Here is a 6000-nt window from a genome sequence, read left to right on the forward strand (position 1 = left end):
TTTCTTATTTTTTTGTCACAAAATTCTACTAAAATACTAAATTAAAATCATCATCACACCATTCCAAAAAGATTTTTAATAATAACATTATCACCATTCCAAAAATATTTTGAAATAATAACTTGTACCATTTTATAGTCATGACACTATTTCCTACTTATTTTTAAGTGCCTTTGGTACTTATATGCAATTACATGTTTTCTAACATGACATTGGTTTCAACATGATAAGTTATTGAAACAATATGATTGGAATAACATGATTTTATTATGATAAGCTTTATTTTTATTTTATTTTTATAGAAGTATTTCAAATGTCTCTTTATATAATTTCAAATAAATAATAAATTTATGATACTAAATTCAAAATTTATAAGGTACGAGTTAAAAAATAGGAAGAAGTTCGATTAGTAAACTAGAACGTTTAGTAATTGCAGTATAAAATTTTGAGGCATTGGAAGAGACTAAAGATGTATGTTATTTCAATTGAGATTTTAGTAATCTCTTATGAGGATTATGCTGTAAATTTTCATTATGATTGTGTTGTGTAATTTATCATTGATTACTGATCTTTCTTTTTATTATTTTTGTTTTATATGACACTCATGTCTTCAGATGAGGGGACGAGCTTAAAAAGGGAGGGATCACATTATATTGTGTAAACTTTTTTATTATGATTGTGTTGTATAATTTATCATTGATTGCTGATTTTTATTTTTATTATTTTTGTTTTTATATGACAGCTCATTCCTTCAGATGAGAGGAAGAGCTTAAAAAGGGAGGGATCACCTAGTTATTATGAAGAGAAAGGGTTTAGAAGATTTTTTTAATCAGGGATAGGGTCAAGGTTTCAAAACACACTAGGCGGCCTGCATGGCGCCCAGCGCCTAGGCGGGCGCCTAGAACCTCGAGCTCCTCGCGGTGCAAATTCTTAGTTTTTTTTAATATATTTGTTATTCGAATGCACAGATATGCATATATTTGTATTTGTATCAAAATTTGTAATTTATTCCAAAATTTGAACCATACAAAACATTTAAAAGTCTAATAGGCTACTGTAAGGTTTCCAACTCTCAAATTCAGAACTTCTCCATATTGGTATATTCCATATCCATAAAATAAACCATAATAACATCCAAGATTCCAAGTCACCAACTCTCCAAGTCATCAACAAACTGACTTCCAAAACTATAGAAAAACCAGCAAACCACACAACGAAATAGTCCAAAATGGCAAAAAATTACAAACCACATAACTAAATAAAAATCGTTCAAACTCCAAATGTCTAAAGCCCAAACCAAGAGGGTGCAATAAAGTATTAAAGTTACTTCAAAAGAGGAGAGAAGACAATCAAGACATCAATAAGAATCAGAATCATCATCGTCATTGCCTTCCTCTGCATCAGAATTGAGGCCGTCATCATCAGAATCATCACCTTCTTCAACATATTCCTCTTCTTCTAGAGATTCTTCTGAATCTGCCTCTTCTTCCTCTATCTCCCTCCGTGAAGTGCTAGCAAAAGAAGTTGCTCGAGTGGCCCTCCTAGGATCAGAAGCTTGCTCTGAAGCCTCATCGACCATTTCTCATGTCAAACCCTCCCTAGGGAAGACCTCCTCAATACCAGGGTCACTAACTAGCCAATCTAAAGCATTCTCCATGTCTTTCGAAGAGATAGGGTCCTTCTTTAGTTGGTTTTTCTTCTTCTTGAGCCTTTGATTCTCTCTAACAAAAACCAAGTCATTAAGCTTCCTTTGCTCAAGCCTATTTCTTCTCTTTGTATGCACCTATAAGGAAATATAATGCATAAGTAACTACTATAGGTTTATGATCTTCTTACCTTTTATGAATCTATATTACAAAATGAATATGAACTTATAAACAAAAAAAGCATATAAAATTTTATTCCTTTAAAATAGTAAAATACCATCTTAAACAAACTCCAAATGCGCTCACAACCAGAAGAGGTAGTTGTCAAACTCAAGATCTGCATAACCATCTTCTGGAGGTTTGGAGCGCTACGCCCATGGTGTCTCTACCATTGGGCTGCAATATGTGGGCAACATTTATAATTAATTTAGGTATTTAACGTTATCAGAATTTGAAAGAAAATTATAAATTTATATTTTATAAAACAAAAGTACATAAGTCAAAAGAATATTACCTGGTTCGTCTTTATTTCTCTGCCTTAATGCCATATCTTTCCCAAATGACATCAAAGAACACTTATACGAAATTAGCTCTACAATTGATATCTTATCTTGGATATTTGGATTAGGAACTAATTTATCAAAACACGCATTAAAACCATCCATAATTACCCCTTTTGATTCAATATCTGCATCTGCCTAAAAGAATTTGGGGTTCAAGTAGTTCCCCACTGCATGCAACGGTCTATGGGCCTGCCTATCCCATTTATCATATATAATCTCCCAAATTGGGGAATACTTCGCTGCATCATCGCCCAAATTCTCTGCAATCTCATTCTTAGCCCTTTCCATTGCATCATATATAAAGCCCATGGAGGGCTTATCAACATCAACCAAATGCGAGACCTTCACTAAGGGAATAAATACTAATATCGCATGCTTCCCCCCACGCAAAACATATTTCGAAAGAATAATATCTCATGTCTTCTTTCCCTTGGCATCTCTAGACCACTTACACCTACTCCACTCCTCTGAAGCAAACATAGACCTTAACGTGATCCTCCTTTTATACATGCTAGACTAAGGTAGGCAGTGGCAAATCGAGTGACCCCAGGCCTCACTAGCTCTCTCTTTTTTGTAAACTTGCGCATCATGCTAAGGGTAAGTATATGACTGTATATGAAGATTGTAACCTTCTTAGCCTTAAAAATAATTCCTTTAATACGAGGTAATTCACCAATTGCCTCAAGCATAAGATCTACGAAATGTGCAACGCAATGAGTCCAAAATATGCGAGGCCTCTTTTGTCGAAGCAAATGACTTGCAGCTAGATTGGGAGTAGCATTATCTGTGACCACTGAAATTAGATATTCATCCCAACCTCTTCAATACCCTTATCAATGGAAGAAAATATATAATGCGCATCATGAACATCATTGGAAGCATCAATTGAGCGCAAAAAAACTGTGCCCGTAGGACAATTTATTAATAAATTCATGTTACTCCTCCTCCTCCTATCACTCCACATATCTGTCATCAAAGAAACCTCAAATTTAGCCCATCACTCCTTATGAGTCTTGAGATATTCATTAGTGTACTCGACTTTTTTCTTCAGTAGTGACTCTCTAATCTCATAAGGAGTTGGAGCTTTCAAACCTGGCCCAAATTGTCCAATTGCTTCCAACATTGTATGGAAGCTATTCAAACTTGCAGTGTTAAAAGAAATGCCTGCATGGTAAAACCACCGAGCAATATACTGAATCACCCTGGCTCTATCTTCCCTTTTAAACCTATTTTCGATTGTCACCTGTTTTTTCCCCTTTCCCTTACCTCTCACTGTCTCAGGGCTAGGTGTAAAGAAACTATCTCTAGGCCCTCTCGTACGAGCCTTCTTAGACCCAAAAGCCCTCTTGGCCTTAGAGCTCTGAGTGCAACCATGGCTACCTTTTCTTCCCCCTCTTCATCATTATCTTCTTCAGTTTCAGTATTATCATAAAAAATATGAACCCCTTACTTTAATTCTGCTATATCCTTTTTTTTTGCACTTTTTTTACTCTTTTCAGCTTCAATGTACTCTAAAATTTCTTTATTTACAAGATCTGAAACTTTCTTACATGGGGTGACATCACCTCTAATATCAGCAAGATGTTTCTTAAATCTATCTATGCCGGCAATAGAAACATGTCCACAGAAAGTGCACATAATTTTATTTATGTCATTCTTATCCGGGTTAACACAATATTTCCATCCTGAATCTCCACCCCTAGTAGACCCTGCAGAAGACATCTCAAATTGAAAAAATAAATCTCAAATAAAGATTACAGACTGACATTTTCTACCCAATCTCTGATCTTCGATGTTGGCTATCTCAGTCGAGCTACGAATTAACTTAAAAGTCTTCCAATATCACTAATAGCACCCTTAAAATAATTTCAATTAGAAAAACAAACTTTTTCAATCCACAAGAAGTATTTTCGATTCTCAGTAATTGCTTTAGATTCTCACAAGAAGTATTTTCGATTCTCAGCAATTGCTTTAGATTCTCATAAATAAGTTTAAAATTGAGGGTTTTTTGTTTTTTTTTTTTTCAGTTGGGTTGAAAATAAAGCCCCTAAACTTATTTTATACAAACTTAGGGGTCAAAATGACCCTTTTTGCCTTTTTGGGAGAAGTTAAAAAACAAAAACCGTAAACTGTGCTGGGTGCCCGCCTAGGTACAGCCGCCCATGTTGGGGGGCCCAGGTCCAGGCATGCGGAAAAAAGTTTTTGGGCACTTAAGCGCTGAGCGGTCCGTTTTTTTAAACATTGGATAGGGTAGGCAAAAACGCACGCGAAAGATTTCCCAAATTACGTGTCACTCTCGTAATATATTTTTCACCTATCAGCAACGTAATGGATTTCCTTACTTTTGGGAAAATCTCATGAAATCTCTTTCCATTTCCTTATGATTAAGTGTACCCAAATAGTGGAAATATCATAATTCCTTGTAATCTATTGTCACGTAATAGATTTTCAAATACCCAAACGGCCCCTAAAGGACAATGGCACTCTACAAATAAAGTTTGAAGACACTGACTTCCAAAATACCATTGTACTTTTGTGAAAGTTTCGAATTTGTCCTTGCTTAATGGTAAAGTTACCTATTTAAATATGTTTTTAGTAAAAAATAATGATTATTTTGATAAATACACCCATCATAACTTGAGCCTTTGAATTTTGAGAGGTTGTTAACTCTAGACAATCCATGTAAAACAAACTATATCAGTAACAAGTAACCAAGAAAATTTCACATTATTATCTGATAAAATAATATAGGCTCATAAGAGTAAAAGTTATAATTATTTTACATATAGGACTCATCCAAATAGCAATTAAACCACTAACTAGGTTAGAATTAAATACCTCTATTTTAATATGCTTAAGGGATACTAGACATAATGGGTTTTTTGATTCCTCACTAAGTATGATAGAATCTAGTTTATGTAGTGGACCTATCTATTTTAACTGTTTTCCAGACTATTCTATATCATTAAATGATTCAAATATATTAAAGGTATTATCATTAAATCTTAAAACTCAAGGGTTTGACATGATTCCAGGATCACAAAATATCGCTATAGTATATCGCATATATTATAAAGTAATGAATACTTTATGTCCAAATGCCATATAAAAGCATACAAAGGCAAAACTACTTTCTTTCAAACAAACATAGAAAAATCTAATGTAATAATTCCAAAAACCATACAATGGTCAGATATTAGATTACCAGAATCATGGAATATACAAAATGAAAACCAACATTTAAAGGCACCCAGTCATAATATTCCTAATAGAATTATAGAACATACCGATGGAAAAATAGAAATACAGTTTCCAAATCAAATTATCACACGGACTAGGGATGATACTAGTATCAATCAAAAACCGAAACCTCTTGAATCATCCAGAAATTCTACTTCAAGTAGTATAAATCCAAGAATACAAAGTATATTACGAACGAGAGATAATATAGTCATTCCCCAACATCAATCCACAATAAAAACTGAACCTGATCCATCAGACACAGAAATGGATTTTCATATCTTAACTCTTACTGTTTCTAAAAAAGAATCAAAACAATGGATAGAACAGGATTATATTTAAGACAAAAATAAAGACAAGAAATTGGTATTTGAAAAAATTTGAACCTAGACTAATAGAGTTATTCCATAAAAAATATAATAAGTTATATAAAACTAAAACTTGCAAGATAGGGTTTTTTACTTGGTTAAGAAATATTTTAAAAGAGAAAACTGTTAAAGTTCCTAATTTTGAAATAAATACAATAGAGAAACAATGCACCACCTATAATA

The sequence above is a fragment of the Amborella trichopoda genome, chromosome 3 (genome assembly GCF_054954075.1).
Source record: "Amborella trichopoda isolate Santa Cruz 75 chromosome 3, AtrichopodaSantaCruz75HAP2 v2.0, whole genome shotgun sequence".
Classification (NCBI taxonomy): Eukaryota; Viridiplantae; Streptophyta; class Magnoliopsida; order Amborellales; family Amborellaceae; genus Amborella; species Amborella trichopoda.